At 43.6% G+C, this 18,526-nt stretch overlaps 1 protein-coding gene and 1 non-coding gene across 2 annotated transcripts in view; both read left to right on the top strand.

The window, feature by feature from the left end:
• LOC124613708 overlaps positions 1 to 18,526 on the top strand; it is a gene marked incomplete at its 5' end in the record, with an annotated part of 546,162 nt that overhangs the window by 95,300 nt on the left and 432,336 nt on the right. The gene's annotated exons all lie outside the window — the stretch shown is intronic.
• Positions 16,274 to 16,346, top strand: Trnaa-cgc. The gene has a single exon. It is a non-coding gene; the product is annotated as a tRNA-Ala (tRNA).

The raw sequence follows: 18,526 nt of genomic DNA, 5'->3' as shown, positions 1-18,526 counted from the left end.
TAGGGGACTGATGACTTCAGATGTTAAGTCCCATAGTGGTCAGAGCCATTTTGAAAAGTATTTCAACGTAAGATCTCGTAAAATATGGTCCAAAAGACGAGACAACACGGCCGCACCTGTAGACAGTCAGAAAAGAACCCAATTATACTCATAAATGTTCCAATCAGTAGAAAGGATAGTTACTGGTTTATAATCTTCGGTCAAGTATATCTGGTGGTTGGCGAAATAGGTGAAGCAATTGTGAAGGTCGGGCAACGGAATTGATTCAAAGACGACCTTCTAGTTGAGTCCCTTATGATCGACTGGCCTATAACCGCCACTCTTTCCTTCAGGAGCGCGAAAGGAAGGGTAGGGAGAAATTTAAGGTCTAATGGCAACATCCCGGAACTTGTTATTAATTAGCCTGATCAAAATCTTCACGGTGCCTGATGAACAAGAATATTTTCAACCAAGCGAATTTTGTGTCGAATATTACTAGTGACGCCCAATTTATTAGGAAAACGGTAAATCGAGATAACACGCTCAACAGTTGCCTAGCCTCACCAGGATTCAAATGATGAGTATCAAAATACAGGTGATCTCGAATGCACATTAATAATAGGTTGAGAGCACCAACATGAACACAACGCTATCCTTTCATTATGGCGAAAATTGAAATAAAAGGCGCGAACTTGATATCAAGAACCGGACCGATATGCTGTATGAAATCACACCTCAGTATTAAGTTAATTCTTAGCAACGCCTGTGATGACAGGCCATGTAAAATCCAGTATGCCTAACGTGCCCCGAAACTCCCCTACCAGAGGTAACTTCCATCCATTAATGACACGCCATCTCTGAGATGGGAAGCATTGTACACAAATTCCGAAATTCGAGGAACCAATTGTAATCAAGTAGTGAAACAGAACATGCACAATCCCAAAGTGCGGATACAGGCTCATTATTCAAAAGGGCGCACACATGAGGAAGCATCAGATTTGGCACTGCTCTAATGTGGCATCAGTTCTTAACAGGAAAACGGATATCTCTTCCCCCGGTGTCCTATAGCGTGAAATGTTCGGACGCGGCCACCCTTCACCAGGCATCACCGCTCAAATGTCTACTAACACCACACCTGAAAGAGACCTTAGGTTTAACCCTACCGAACGCAAAGCCCACGGCCCCTTGCAGGTTGCCCTCAGATGAAGTAATTAGGCGATTGCTAACCTCCAGTAGTTCATCAGTTAATCTTAATCTTTCGATCGCGGCAACCAAGGTATCAAATTTCAAATTACTAAATATAGAATTTCGAAACAATTAACACTCGCTTTTTAGGCAGCTACGTAGGCAGCTACAATTAACGAGAGTTCACTGACCAGATTTCAAGCAAATGACTTTTTAACAGCTGTTGTTAATTATGCACCCACTGTCATTTAGTAGACAGCAAAATAAAGAATTTTAATGAATTTTGAAAACAAGTAATAGTCGCTGAATAAGCAGGTGTAGTCAGCCAAAATTCACTGATCAGATATCAATCAAATGACTTATAAACAGCTGCTAGCAATTATTGATATACCACTGCCATTCAGTAAACAGCAAAATACAGAATTTTACAGGATTTTAAAAACAATTAAGAGTAGGCTAACTGAATAAGCAGCTGTAACTAACCAAAAGTCACTGATCAGATATTAAATAAATAAGCTGCTGTTAATTCTGAACCCAGTATCATTCAGGACACACACACAATGCACAGAATTTCAAAACATCAGTCACTGTATAGGCAGGTACAGTTAACCAAAATTCACTTATCAGTTTTTAAGGAAATGGTTATTAAATAGCTGCTACTAATCATGAACCCACTGACATTCAGTAGACATCAAAATACAGAATTAAAAAAAAGAAATTGCTGTGAGTGTGCAGTAAAGCAAAAGAAAAAGTAAAGCAGCAACTACTTGCTACTACTTAAGATGGTATTCGAGTCTTGAAATGGTAGTGCACATCTGCAAACGATTATTGCATAGCATTTTTTTCCAGAATTCTGGAACATCCAGTTGATACGGACGCAAAATGAGAAGGTATTTTATTTTGCGTTCATGTGACAACTCGGGGGTGCCACGTCACAGTTTCGGAAGAAATAAGGTGGAACAATGTTTGGTCAGCGCGCTTTCTCTGCTGCAGTTCGACATACAGATTATACAGAGCTTACTAAGGTTAGCAAACACACACACACACACACACACACACACACACACACACACACACACACAGACACACAGAATACACACAAAAGGACGCTCACTTGCATACTGTCAGCAAAACTGAGGAAAGAATTCATTATTGAACTTAAGCTTTTATCATGTACAGGCCGACAGTGCAATGCGTGCTATTTGTTGCTGCATTGGATAGTAGTTGATTTAAGAAATTCATCCGCAGTAATTTTCCATTGAAGCGGATCAGCGACCAGTTAAAAGAAAAAAGTTCATTCATTGGTTGCAATTAAAATATTCAGGTTTTGCTACCAAACAAATTTAGAAATGTGCGAGTACATGACAATAAAAACAGTTTTAGGAAGATAAACCAAATAAATTACGAGGTGCTGATGTGTTCACAAAACCAAATTCACATTAATATAATTTTGTTGCAGACGAGAAGCTACAAGTATTCGATACTGTAAGATGATCCTGCGCAACAATACAACGTTAATAAATCTAGGTAATAACACCAAGAAGCAAAAACTACCAAAGGTTTAATTTTGGTAGATTAATTATCAATTAAAAGTCGTAAATATTTAAGTTTTTTAAATGAATAAACGCTATGAAGATGGCACAAAGGTGCAGAAAAATTTTCGAGCCTCTATGAAAAAACAGTATTTTTCAGAATAGGTGGACTTTGTATTCAGTAATAATAATGATGTAATTGTTTATTCAGGCATTTGGACACTGCTAGTGGTAACGAAAACTTACCTCTCCTGGGAGTAAGATGTGACCGTGCTGCAAACCAGGTTAGTGTCGAAGTGTGGCTTACGGAACAGTCAAAAGAACTGTGAACGTCTAGCGTCGGGTCCATCAGCGACGCCTAACAGTGCACGTGAGATATTTGTGTCGCACTTAAAGAGCTGTTTCCTTCTGTTTCTACACGTAGAAACACCCTGTAGATTTTAATGTAGTGGTTTTCGGTCTTCTCTTTTGTCCGTTCATCATAAATGGTCGTCGTCCGTCTAACAGATGCTCAGACAGAAAATTACTACATTAGATCAACAGCTTGTATCATAATTAATGACGAAAAAGAATACAGTTGAAAGTACACAAATTACGTGGTGCGTTCTATAAGTAATGCAACACTTTTTTCTCGTCGAATTGCGGTTGAAAAAAATGCGGAATTAGTTGCGGGACGTAGTCGAAGATTCCCGCTGCAGCCACTATAGTTTCATGAAATTCCGATTCGTGGCGGCGCTATACAGTAAAGGAGATGCGTTCCTAGCAGAGAGCTGTCACTGAGTTTCCTTTGGCGGAAAACTAGTGTGTAGTAGCTATTCATAGGCGCTTGCAGAATGTCTACGGAGACCTCATAGTGAAAAAAAGCACGGTGAGTCGTTGGGCGAGGCGTCTGTCATCATTGCAGGAAGGTCGCGCAAACCCGTCTCATCGCCAGCGTGCCGGCCAGCCGCACGCATCTGTGGAAAGTTAGGACATATTCCTTCGACGTGACCGGCGGATCACAATCAAATACCCTGCGGCATGACTGGACTTCTTTGTTGCTAAGGCTGACGCACTCAACCGTCAGTTGGGGGTACTCAAAACCTTGTGCCCGCTGGATTTATCGCCGTGCAAGAGAAGATTTTAAAGAGCAACGAAGGACCATCTCTGGGGAACTGCTTGCGCATCACGAGGCATGGTGGAAAACGATCCGCTCAGAAGTTTCTCTCTCATCTACCGTACAGCGCAGATCTCGCACCTTCCGACTTCATCTGTTCGGCCAAACGAAGGATGTACTCCGAGGGAAGCAGTACGTGGATGATTATGCGAGAGGTTTGCTACGACGTCTACCAGCAGAGTGGTACCAAGCGGCCGGCCAGAGTGGCCGAGCGGTTAAAGGCGCTACAGTCTGGAACCGCACGACCGCTACGGTCGCAGGTTCGAATCCTGCCTCGGGCATGGATGTGTGTGATGTCCTTAGGTTTAAGTAGTTCTCAGCTCTAGGCGACTTATGACCACAGCAGTTGAGTCCCATAGTGCTCAGAGCCATTTGAACCATTTTTTTGGTACCAAGCGGGCATAAGGCACTGAACGGAGATTGTGATGAAAAACCGGGTTTTGTGGTCAAAGGAGTTGAGAACAATATTGTCTACAGGAATACTGAATAAAACAAGCCTACTATCAGAAAAAAAATGTATTTCATAACTTATTGGTCGCCCCTCCTAGAAGCAAAAATGTCTTAGTAAACATAGTCTCTAAAACACATATCTGAGCTACGAGCACTTCTTATTTTTAGATACTGTAAAACAAATCTCGTCTAGTACATGCTCTCTGCTTTCCACATTGTGAAAAGTGGCAGTAGCAACATAAAAAGAAGGAACGAGCGGTAAACATGACCTCAAAGAGCATACCTTAATAGAGATGGTTGTTCAGTTAAAGAAACATGTTTCACACTAGCAAAAATGTAGAAGTGGTAATAGCTTTTGAGGAATGGACTTCAGAGCCAATGTTTACTGGGCATTTTTCTTGCTTGTCCAGTACTGCATCTGTTTACACCATTAATTATAATACACCAAGTATATGTTTCCACGTATAGCCATTTTGGCCTGATGATGAGTCATATCCTTAAATATTTGCAATATAAACTAATTTAAGGAAATGAACAAAGAACTGTGTATGTTAGTGGTCTTTCAGAAACCAGTTTCTAAAGGAATTTAACTGTTGCGGAAGCAAAAATTTGATATGAAAATACGAGGGTGGTTTGATAAGTCTGGTAAAAAAGCAAGAAAAAATGTTTGTTTCGTAAACAACAAGTCTCGACATAGTCTCTTTTGAGGAGTATATACTTGGCCCAGCGATCCTCCACCTTTGTCATCCCATCGGAAAAGTAGGCTCTGTCAAACTTTGTAAAATACTCGCTCACTGCAACTACCACTTCCTCATTCTCTGAAAATTTCTTTCCAGAAAACCAACGTTTTAAGTCTGGGAAGAGGAAGAAATCACTAGGACTACGCCGGCTGAACAGGGTAGGTGAGGAAGCAATTGAAAGTCCAAGTCGTGCGCATCGTGCACTGTTATCGCTGATGTGTCGGAGGAGCACATTTTTGCAAGACAAGATTGGTCTTTTTTCATCCAAGTTTCAAATGATCCACCAATGAAGCATAAATTAGTACCAGTTTAGATTCTGCCCTTTTCCAAGTAATCTATGACGATTTTTCCTTTGGAATCTCAAAAAATTGTGGCCATCATCTTGCCAACAAAACGGTCTTTTCCTTCTTCGGTGGACTTTCACCGTCCTTTATCTACTGTTCTGACTGCTTTTTTAACTCCAGCGTGTAATAATGGATACAGGCTTCGTCAAGTCATAAAGCGGCGCAAAAAGTCTTGCGAATAGTGGTTAAACAACGCCAGACATTGCGTTGAAGAGGTGTGGTGGATCCGCTTTTGGTCGACTGTGGGCAATCGCTTCATCCACCCCGCTCATCGCTTCTTCACAGCCAATTCTCCATGCAGGATATTATGCACTCGCTCAGTTGAGAGACCTACAGTCTTAGCAACACCATGAATCTTTACTCAGTGATCTTGGATTATGATATCATGGCTGTTGTCAAGGAATTCCTTAGTGGTGGCCTCCACTGGAAGGCAGGAGCGCACTTCTTCTTCGGTGATTAATCAAGCTGACAGTAAATGGTCTTCCATGATGGTGCAGAGTCCACGTGAATTTCGTACAAATTGATATGTGTTGCAGTCCAGCCCTTCAAATTAAAATGCTTAACAACAGTACCAAACCCGGTTTTCTCCGTTTTCAATTGCCGTCAACACACTGACTAATTCAGATGGCTGACAAAAATGAAATTTACGCTGTACATTGCTGAAATTCTTTATTCGATTCTTGCTGTGTTCAATCCTACCAACCATAAAAGCGCAACAAAAATGTTCCATTCTTCCATCGAAAATTACTTATCAGGCCCCGAATTAAATCCGGTGATGCTGAGGGAATTAGATTAGGAAATGAGACACTTAAAGTAGTAAACGAGTTTTGCTGTTCGGGGAGCAAAATAACAGATGATGGTCGAAGTAGAGAGGATATAAAATGTAGACTGGCAATGGCAAGGAAAGCGTTTCTGTAGAAGAGAAATCTGTTAACATCGAGTATAGATTTAAATGTCAAAAAGTCGTTTCTGAAAGTATTTGTGTGGAGTGTAGCCATGTATGGAAGTGAAACATGGACGATTAATAGTTTAGACCAGAAGAGAATAGAAGCTTTCGAAATGTGGCGCTACAAAAGAGTGCTGCAGATTAGATGGGTAGATCACATAACTAATGAGGAGGTACTGAATGGAATTGGGGCGAAGAGAATTTTGTGGCGCAACTTAACTAGAAGAAGGGATCGGTTGGCAGAACATGTTCTGAGGCATCAAGGGATCACCAATTTAGTATTGGAGGGCAGCGTGGAGGGTAAAAATCTTAGAGGGAGACCAAGAGACGAATACACTAAGCAGATTCAGAAGGATGTAGGTTGCAGTTGGTAGTGGGAGATCAAGCAGCTTGCGCAGGACAGAGTAGAATGGAGAGCTGCATCAAACCAGTCTCTGGACTGAAGACCACAACAGCAACAATCAGGCCCCGATTTCAGGCTGTTATCAATCTCTTCAGCATTGATCATGACTGTTCAGTGGTGGAAATATTTTGTGTAAAAAGGAATGGCCCATTCAGCTACAAAACCAGAAGTTCAAAAATCATAGCTTGATATTTGTACAGTCCGAATTATCGAGGGCGATACAGTGAATAAATGCTGCAGCAACAAAAATAAAGTGTAGACTAAAGACGAGAGTATTTCAGCAGTTGACAAGGGGAAAGCCGCGAGTAGAGCAGAAATATGGCGGCCCGGCGGGGTGGATGTATGTGCCGCGCCGCGCTCTAACGAGCCACGGAAATTCGTGACGGCCAGAGTGCCAGGCGGCCGGAAGTGTGTGAGGAATGGCTGCCTGGTGGCGGCAGCGCCGCCCAGCCTGGCCAGGTCGCCGGCCCCCGCCGCCCCCGCCGCCCCAACCGCTCCCGCGGGCTTGGGTCGCCGCCAGACGCGCAAACCGCACGCCTGCCCCACACCCCGCCCTGTTTTTGCAGACGCGCCGATCCGGAGAGCGTATTTTCTGGAGCGTCAGACGGGGTCGCAGGAAACGGCCGCCACATTTCAGTGATGGACCCCTTAATGAGCGGCGCGCAGTGGCAAAACAAAAGGACGCAGCGTGTCGCAGTCGCCGCCGTCACTGCCTTATTTGTGACGTCCGCGGACGTGCAAGTTGCAGTCGGGAAACTTTCGCACTGTCACAGTAGAGCGGAAAGAGAAACGATTATCGTTCTGGCTGCAGCCAACATATATCTGTGAATAACGAAACGAGGCCAGTAAAACTATCTCAGCCTTCTGGCTCTTCGCCAGATCGATAGTGTATGCCGGCGGGATTAAGAGGGCTGCCACTCTTCGTCAAGGTCGGTTTCAGGCTTTCGGTGCTCTGCCCCCTTTAGTTTCCTAAGTAATCCTGATGAATGGGTTCGTGATACTACTTGACGAAAAAAAATATTACACCCTTTCAGAGGTCTCCAATTCCTTCAAGATTTATTGTTGCAACAGTGCATATGGAGTACATGACCTGGCTACGTTTACGGATCAATAGCACAAGAGGTTCTGCGGTACAGGCGGTTCTGGGTACCAGGTATCGACCCGTGCTAAAACAATGGGGTGTAGCCTACAAGGGCGGCTATGCAGCCGCTGACTCTGGAATCCAGTCGATCGTACCGATATCGAATACTGTCGTGGAATACGTTATGCCACGCATCCTCGACCCGTTCACGTGGTTCTGTAAGGCTTGCTGGCTGACGAGTGGCACGAGTCTCTTCTCGTCCCCTCATATCCCACACGTCCGGAGGTGATTCTGGTCAGGGCATTTGCTGTACATCTTGCAGAGCGCGTTGAATTTCACGGGCAGTGTGTGGGAGAGAATTATCCTGTTGTAACAACATATCACCTTCTCGCTGCAAGAACGACAAAAGAATGGGTCTAACAACTATTTTTTCTAACCCAGTTCTGTTGTCTTCCTTTCTGGCAAAGCTCTGCTCATACCAGAAATGTGGACAATATCGTTGATGACGAGTAGGCGTGGTTCCCTTGTTAGTTCTATTCGAAGTCTAGCTAGTTAGTGTCATCTCCAGAAACACCAAAGGTGAACGAGACCTGTAGATCATCGCACCCCAGATATAAGGCCATTGACAGAGCCAGTGTGTTTTGGAGAAATATACTGTAAGAGATAGAACTTACCAGGCCGTCGTATGTGCAAACGACTTTCACTTGCATGCAGGCAGAATCTGCATTAATCGCTGAAGACCACGACGCTACGTTCCATCTTCCAAGTTATCCTATGACGGCACAGGTTGAGCCGCGCATGTCGGTAGTATGGCATGAGTGGATGAAGGGCTAGGGATGTGCGTACCCGAAGTCCCACTATTAATAATCAGTTCGCAGCTCTTCCTGTTAACACGCCTGTGTTCACAAGCCCTATTATGTGGGTTGTGGTAGCTGTACGATATGCCACTGCTACCCTTACAATACGACGATTCTGGCGGCCGTCTGTACTTCGTGAACGTCCAGAACCTCGTCTACAGACGTAAGAATATCCACGTGACCACTAATACCAACATCATTGCACAGTTGATGCAGCACGACCGACTTGCGTGGAAATATTCCGAGACGACCATCCCGCCACGTAGAGGACCACAATTTCATCCCTATCGAACTGTCGCAGTTGGTTTTAGCGAGCACGAGTGGTCTCCGTTCTATGTTTCCCTGTTTTCTTCACACGTTTGCATCACACTGAGCCTTCAGGCTGCGTGCATTCTCTGTTAAAGGGTATACACAAATGTCGCTCTCGTAGCTATGCCAGTACGCTCTCTTTCGGTAGGCGACGTTAAGACCACTGTCAATACATCTAATATCCCCCAGGTAACCAATTAAAACTCTGGCAATGGAAAAGTCTTCGTCGACAGTACAGATAAAAAGTGGAGGCGGGTTTACGATTAAGTTACTGATTACCTGGCTCTGTGCAAATGAAGAGGGTCATTTCAAGCCTCTCTGTATCTGCACGGCAGATAATCGCATAAAGATTAGCACTGCGTTCAGACCCGCAGCCCCCACCGCCATGTCATTTCCTGATGAGGTACGGACGCTGTCATTAGCTTTCCAGACTTGTGAGCCGGTACCAAGAACAAGAAAAAAAAAATTAAAAAAAAAATTAACGTAATACCAAACAGCTGGAATAAACAAACGCAAGAAGAACCTAATGAAGAAGCTTTCATTGGATAATGCAAACAAACCTAAATGATAACATGTAAGGTAATGCCCTCTAATACATAAAAAAACGCAAAATGCTCTCTAAAACCTGGTATACAGATAGCGTTGAAGTCACAAAGAAAAATGTAAACACACAGACCACTGATATTAGTTTACAGCACCCCAGTCATTTCTTCTAAAGTGCACGACCGTACCACCATAGCAAATGTGTGACATGTGTAAATAACAAACCCTAAATGCAATATCGCCAATGTCACAACGAAACTAGTCACCATTATTTCTACTAATTACAGAAAAGGTACTGGACGTAAAATAATGTTTCCAACATTAGCAACACTGACCATCAATAGATAACGGCAGGATTAAAAGTAACATACATCACGCATGCAGACTAACAATTGCAAAAGAAAAACGCGTGTGGAAAATCCTCTATCTATATGTAAAATTAGCCTATAAAATAACCAAGTAGGAATCAATCAGTAAAACTAGTAGCCATATATGTGTAACATGCTCATACGGGATCATGAAGTTAGAAACGTCATATGGAAATCCAGGGCAATAAAACCGAGCACACGTACGTATTAACGTACAAGACCAAGACAAAATACTCGGAAGATTCCAGAAGACGGGGAACCCGGAAAATAGCATACATACGCGTGACAAACGCCGACCACATCCTTGTATAACCTCGCTAACTTTGAAAAGTGTGGTACCATCTATCGCATACCCAGTCGCAATCTACGTGAAATAATATCAGATGAAAAGAATAATTAAAGTATTAAAACACCGTACACCTAAAATACGCTGCGATATCGGAACACCAGTGTAAAACCAAATTGTGCGTCCAAAAGGCGCTTTTGTTTTGGGCCATCAGTCTTCTGACTGCTTTGATGCGGCCGGCCGCGAATTCTTGCACCATTTTACATTGTCGAACGTTTTTTCCAGATCGACAGAACGTTTGAATGTGTCTTTTTCATCACTACAACATTGTGATCTGTGTCTATATCTGCTCCTGGGGACGCGAGTATCTGATTTCGGAAGCTCTGTCTGACAATGATGTAATCTAACTGAAATCGCAATACCCCGCCTTCTCCAAGTATAATTCCTCCTCTTGTGACTCTTGAACTGAGTATTCGCTATCACTAGCAGAAATTTCTCACACAACTCAATTAGTCTTTCTCCTCCCTCATTCCCTGTCCGAAGCCCATATTAACCTGTATCTTTCACTTCTGCGCCTTCCCCTACAACTGCATTCGAGTCCCCCATGACTATTAGATTTTCATCTTCCTTTACGTGCAGTATTACAATTTTCGGTATCCTCGTATACTTTCTCCAACTCTTCATCTTCAGCTTGCGACGTCGGCATGTGCACCTGAACTACCGTTGTCCTTGTTCGTTTGTTGTTGATTCTGATAAGAGCAAACGTATCACTGTACTGTTCACAGTAACACTCCCTTTGCCCTACCTTGCTATTCATAACGAATCCTACTCCCCTTGTATTATTTTCTGCTGCTGTTGCTATTACCCTATGATCATCTGACAAGAAATCTTGTCTTCTTCCTATTTCACTGCACTGACACCTACTATATTCTGACTGAGCTTTTGCATTTCCCATTTAAGATTTTCTAACTTTCCTACTACATTGACTTCTGACATTCCACGTCCCGACTCGTAGAACGTTATCCTTTCGTTGGTTATTCAGTCATTTTCTCATCATCACTTTCCTCTTCTCAGTCCCCCCTGGAGAAGAGAATGGGGGACTATTCCGGAATCTTTTGCCTATGGGGAAGTTACCATGACACTTTTTCAATTACAGGCCATATGTCCTGTGGATACACGTTACGTGTGTTTAACACAGTGGTTTCCATTGTCTTCCGCATCCTCATGCCGTTGATTATTGCTGATTCTTCCGCCTTTCGGGTCAGTTCCCCACATCAAGGACAAGAGACTACACTTAACCTCTATCAGCTCTTCCGCCCTCAACCCACTCGCAGTTGCTTATGAACAAGTTTGAGTCACATATTTTAAACGAAAAAGAAAATGGCAGCTGAAGTCATTCATTATATAGCACATCAAATGCAACAAAGCGATAACCGAATGCCGCACAGGCACACACAAAGTACAGGGTTATTACAAATGATTGAAGCGATTTCACAGCTCTACAATAACTTTATTATTTGAAATATTTTCACAATGCTTTGGACACACATACAAAAACTCAAAAAGTTCTTTTAGCCATTCACAAATGTTCAATATGTGCCCCTTTAGTGATTCGGCAGACATCAAGCCGATAATCAAGTTCCTCCCACACTCGGCGCAACATGTCCCCATCAATGAGTTCGGAAGCATCGTTGATGCGAGCTCGCAGTTCTGGCACGTTTCTTGGTATAGGAGGTTTAAACACTGAATCTTTCAGATAACCCCACAGAAAGAAACCGCATGGGGTTAAGTCGGGAGAGCGTGGAGGCCATGACATGAATTGCTGATCATGATCTTCACCACGACCGATCCAACGGTTTTCCAATCTCCTGTTTAAGAAATGCCGAACATCATGATGGAAGTGTGGTGGAGCACCATCCTGTTGAAAGATGAAGTCGGGGCTGTCGGTCTCCAGTTGTGGCATGAGCCAATTTTCCAGCATGTCCAGATACACGTGTCCTGTAACGTTTTTTTCGCAGAAGAAAAAGGGGCCGTAAACTTTAAACCGTGAGATTGCACAAAACACGATAACTTTTGGTGAATTGTGAAATTGCTGCACGAATGCGTGAGGATTCTCTACCGCCCAGATTCGCACACTGTGTCTGTTCACTTCACGATTAAGAAAAAATGTTGCTTCATCACTGAAAACAAGTTTCGCACTGAACGCATCCTCTTCCATGAGCTGTTGCAACCGCGCCGAAAATTCAAAGCGTTTGACTTTGTCATCGGGTGTCAGGGCTTGTAGCAATTGTAAACGGTAAGGCTTCTGCTTTAGCCTTTTCCTTAAGATTTTCCAAACCGTCGGCTGTGGTACGTTTAGCTCCCTGCTTGCTTTATTCGTCGACTTCCGCGGGCTACGCGTGAAACTTGCCCGCACGCGTTCAACCGTTTCTTCGCTCACTGCAGGCCGACCCGTTGATTTCCCCTTACAGAGGCATTCAGAAGCTTTAAACTGCGCATACCATCGCCGAATGGAGTTAGCAGTTGGTGGATCTTTGTTGAACTTCGTCCTGAAGTGTGGTTGCACTGTTATGACTGACTGATGTGAGTGCATTTCAAGCACGACATACGCTTTCTCGGCTCCTGTCGCCATTTTGTCTCACTGCGCTCTTGAGCGCTCTGGCGGTAGAAACCTGAAGTGCGGCTTCAGCCGAACAAAACTTTATGAGTTTTTCTACGTATCTGTAGTGTGTCGTGACCATATGTCAATGAATGGAGCTACAGTGAATTTATGAAATCGCTTCAATCATTTGTAATAGCCCTGTAGTAATGGGGCAAAAAACGACACGCCCACACATCTTATGGATAGAAAGTGGCATACACATAATCAACCGAAGCAATAACATAAAAGTACACGCTGAAGGTTAATTGACACCATATAGTACCAGGAACCATTCACAATACGATACATCGTGGCAGACCAACTGTACTACCACCAATGCAGAAGCGTGCGAAGTTGACAGACCAACACCATGGGCCGTGACTTGGTTCAGCGCAGCAAACCAGAATGCCACAAGTGCTACACATGCTACCTATGACTCGGGAAATCCCCACACTCAAAACTATAGTAATAACCGCTATTGGGACAACTATAAAATACTGTAGACGTGACAGCCGTAGACGTTGGGCTAAATAGTGCAAAAAAGTACTATTCGCAACCGTAACGCCCTAAAAAACTGCCGTCATATGTGCAAAACTGTTAAAAGTTGATGAAACAGAGAATTTTACGTCATCTGTACAAACGTACCACTACTGCAGGATCAATATAGACGACCAACTGTCGAATGAGCCAATGAAATTCAGGAAAACAACTGCATTCATACTACCAGGAAGCATGTGCAACCCCGCCAATGATCGACAATAAGCGGTGGCAAATTCAACAGCCTCGGTACCCCGTGGAAAGCAAGAATAGGCAGTGGCATCCACAAGGAACCCACATCAGCCTTACTATAAAGTAACTATAGGACAATCGAGATCGTCCTACATAATCCGCAGATAAAAATTGTGGGCGTGAAACACACATTATACAGTGTACGTTAGATGGAAAAATGAAGTAATTCAGTGTAAAGCGGTCCTGTTATAGTGTAGCCACGCAAAATCTTTTTACAGAGAGGACGCATAACGCTGAAGGACACGCTGAAACTCCACAGCAGAAATATTAATCACAGATAACATACAATAAAAAGATATGTACATAGCAAGCGTAAATTGCCATTAAAGTGCGAACCACGGTGACAAAGGCCAACGCAGTGTTGAACTGGAAACAGTACAACTTATCAAGCAAACTCAGTTGGTCTTTCTGTCCTGTATGATTTCACTATTTTCTTCAGAGTTATGTGTCCTCACTGTAGACAGGGTTTGCATGACATATATACCAGGTGTTCTTTACCATCAGTTACGACGTTTTGAATAAACGACCTTGTATTATAACACAGCTGCTGGTTTCAGTTACATTATTCAAGTACTGCTCTATTTCTTTTTCTTCCTCTCTGATATACATTATGACCAGTGCTCACGAGTAAATTAAATGCTGACTGGTGACGTTGCATGGAAGACGAGCTGAGGGAAGGGGATAAGCGGAGCAGAGGCGACTGGGAAATTAAAAAAATTGTACAGCCTTTACTTTCCACTCTCATTGCATGTACGAGGGCGTGCTGAAACGTAATGCCTCTGAATTTTGTATATGATAACTCTTAAAGCTTTGTAAATAGAATAAACTTTGTTTACATTCTACGTCTTTATTCTTCATGTCTACATATTTGCAACCCTAGAGGTCTCCAAACTGTAGCGTGCAACATGGCGATATGTAACGTAACTATATCGATGCCGAGAAACAGCATACTTTAATAGAGTTTCAAATTTTAAGAGTTTGTCTGCGCGTGGAGCACCCTCTTCTGCATGGCAGTGACAGACCACAGGGGTGCGCTGCGACATCTGGAAGAATCCAGCGCCTAGAGTTTACTCCTTCATCCCTTATTTAGTCCCGACCTCGCCCCATCTGATTTTCCTCTGCTTCCGGAACTTAAAGAACATTTTAGAGGACTTACCGTCGATAGTGATGACGTGGTCCAAACAGAGGTGAGGTTGCGGCTCCGTCAACAAAGTTAAACATTCTAAAGCTGCGGTATCAACGATCTGTCGCTCGTTGGGAGACGTGTATTCATCCTCAGTCTGACTCTGTTGAGAAGTAAATATGTAGACATGAAGTATAAAGGTATGTTAGGCTAAAAGGGTTTGTTTAATTTAAAATTTTTTTAAGAGATCTTACATAAGAAATTCGGAAGCATTACATTGAAACACGCCCTTTTATATACAGTATGGCTCGTGTCGATTTCCCTGTATCAGCTTAGATCTACGTTGTTGCGTCAAATACCTGCCCAGTTGTACTGTGAGGTTAAGAAACGAAGATGAATTCTCTCCGCTGTACGATGTGGGAGTTATTCAAAAGATGATATTGGCCGCAAATTGTAAAATATACTGACATAAGGGTCTTTGACATAGGGTAGATGATTACGGCCAGGGACCTGGTCTTTGACATAGGGTAGATGATTACGGCCAGGGACCTGGGAACCAGCTTCTTGAAAGCGGCAAAGCTGGCCAGCTGTTCGTGTTCCACTGTCATGATCATCTAGGAAAAGCGATGTCTTCCCCAGGTAGCTGAGTGGTCAGCGCGATAGAATGTCTATCCTAAGGACCCGGGTTCGATTCCCGGATGGATCATTTTCTCCAATCAGGGACTGGGTGTTGTGTTGTCCTAATCGTCACCATTTCATCCCCATCGACGTGCAAGTCGCCAAAGTGGCGTCAAATCGAAAAACTGGCACCCGGTGAACGGTCTACCCGACGGGAGGCCCTAGTCACACGACGTTTTCATTTTAGGAGACGCGGCTGGAAGACAGGGAGACCAGGAGTAGGCGACAAGATGTTGAAAGTACTCACCACATGCCACAACGTGGAGATCGGAGGCTTTACCGCTCTTTAAAGCAGAATAGACACGCCTTCTGTGGCTGATATGAGAACTAAACAGTGCTGGTGGAGACACAAATGTTTCGGCGAACACCGTTTAGAGTATAAGGGGAGTTCAAAAAGAAACGAGCCAGAGTCTGGAATGCGCAAACCGGTGACAGGAGGGTAATATCGTGGCGTGTGTTACCAGGTGTGGTTGCGACGCGAGCGTGGAAATTCACAGCCTGTCGCTAAAGGGCACGGGTGCACGTCACGTGACTACACAGACCTAGCAGCAGCGTGCATTAATCGTCCAACGCTGCCAGTCGCATTGTATGCTGACGTTCTTCTTTGACCAAAACGGCCCCCTTCTGATTCACGTCCTGCAGCTCGGGACAACTGTGAATGCCCAGCGTTACTCACAAACCTTGACAACCCTTCGCCAGGCGATCAAATCAAAATGACCATGCAGTCTCACCCTTGTGGTCATTCTGCTCCACGACAATGCAAAGCTTCAGACAGCCAACACAGTCGCAGCACTCCTGCAGAAATTCAAATGGGAGTTTCTCGGCCACCCTCCATACAGCCCGGACCACTCTGCTTATGACCGAGCGAGGTGGTGCAGTGGTTAGCACACTGGACTCGCATTCGGGAGGACGACGGTTCAATCCCGTCTCCGGCCATCCTGATTTAGGTTTTCCGTGATTTCCCTAAATCGCTTCAGACAAATGCCGGGATGGTTCCTTTGAAAGGGCACGGCCGATTTCCTTCCTCATTATTCCCTCGCCCGAGCTTGCGCTCCGTCTCTAACGACCTCGTTGTCGACGGGACGTTAAACACTAATCTCCTCCTCCTCCTCTGCTTATGATTACGCCATTTTTGGTGCCCTCAGAAACGCTCTGAGGGGCAGACGATTCACCTCGGACGACTACGTCCAGCTGTACGTATGGAACTGGTTTAACATCGCAGCCCCGGGAATTTTATGAGACAGCCATTCACCGCCTTGTGTCACAGTGGGACAAGTGTCTGAACAGCCAGAGTAAATACTTCTAACGTACAGGTACCGGTCTCTGTAATTATTTCTCCGGCTCGCTTCGTTTTGAACGCCCCTTAAGCATTGAAGACTACCACTACGTTTTCCCACATTCACCGGAGTATATCAACAGTTACGACTGCAATCGGAATGAGACCAAGGAAGCCGGATCGTGGATGAGTGGCAACTCGTCACCTGCTCGGATAAATCACGTTTATTGTTACACCACCTCGATGTTAGTGACCGGATTCGCCGTATCCAGACGAACAAATGCTCGGAACATGCGGCACACTACAGATAAAGGCCTTACTGCTCTGTATGAGAGAATCACGTGGGCGTCACGGGCACCACGACAGCTGCTGACAATGCAAACATTTCCCGATTTGCGATATAGTGGCGTAATAAATCCACAATAATTCAGGTTATGTTTTTTTTTTATTTTTGTTCCTTTTATGGACCATCATACTTCACATCAAGTTATTAATTACGGTCTCTGATGACCGTTTTCAGACCCAAACACAAGTTTTTGATTATAACGAGCCAACATATGTAAATACTGCATAGTCAAATTAATAAGTAAAACAAGCTTTGTGCTGGTTATGGACATATGGTACGGCAGTAGTAAAAAGCCAAGCGAGCTCCCGTCGCGTTTATGTAAACCTTTTTGCACATAAAAATGACGAAGTTTGTTTGGCTTATTATTTTGACTGTATCCACATATAAACAGTAAAGCTTGTTTGGTTTGTTGAGTTGACTGTACCATACAATATTTATATATGCTGGCTCGCTGTGATCTAAAAGCTGTTTGTACTCAGATTTGAATGTGGTCATCACAGACTTAAGTTTGTTTGGCTTATTATTTTGACTGTACTCTATCCACACATAAACAGTAAAGTTTGTTTGGTTTATTGAGTTGACTGTACCATACAATATTTGTGTATGCTGGCTCGCTGTGACCTAAAAATTGTTTGTACTTAGATTTTAATGTGGTCATCACAGACTTAAATTAACATCTTGAATTAAAATATGGTGGTATGTAACTAAAATTAATATAAAAGCTATATGAACATTATTATGAACTTTCTACATCCCTTCACGCTTGAGGACATTCCTGACTGCTGTGGATCTTCCAACGAAGTAACTTCTTCATGTCACAGACCAGAAACATACTACAACGGTTTGTGGAGCATGACTGTGAACTCATTTGAAGTTTTCACTTCAAATTTGCCTCATCCGCTCCCGTTGGAACACGCCTGGGATTTGATCGGGCCCCAGCACCACACCCACGAAAGGAAAACCCCAAAATTTATGGGAATTAAGTGACCTGTTCTAAATAACTCCTGAAACTGCCAAGGACTTGCCGAATCTATGCGACACAGACTGTTATGTTCCAAATGTGGACCAACATGCTACTGAGCGGGTACTCATCTTGTTTTGTCTCATCAGTGGTGAAAATGAACGACCTCGCCCTAAAATCTTCTGTATTTCGGTCTCTCCTACCATTCCGTCATTGATAATTAGCACAATGTGGCCCAAATAGAGGCGGAAAATTACCTCGTGAATGTGTAACTAATACCACAATGCCAGACAACGGAAAAGATTTCATTCCATTCCATGTTCACAAACGAGTTCTACGAACATACGAATGCAATGTTAAGTTTTGTTTATTTTTTGTGAATCTGTTTTTTATTAATAGCCTCTTCTCCAGTAGCCATACCGCTCCTAGGACCAAACGATTCCTGCCATTCTATTCTTCATTGAAAGATTGTACTCAATGTTTTTGACACATGTAGTACTAGTCTGACTGAGCGCCGATTTTCACTTCTATTC

This window comes from Schistocerca americana, chromosome 4, assembly GCF_021461395.2.
Source record: "Schistocerca americana isolate TAMUIC-IGC-003095 chromosome 4, iqSchAmer2.1, whole genome shotgun sequence".
In the NCBI taxonomy this organism is placed as follows: Eukaryota; Metazoa; Arthropoda; class Insecta; order Orthoptera; family Acrididae; genus Schistocerca; species Schistocerca americana.
Note: the sequence above shows the minus strand (reverse complement) of the source record. Positions and strands in the feature narration are given on the sequence as shown.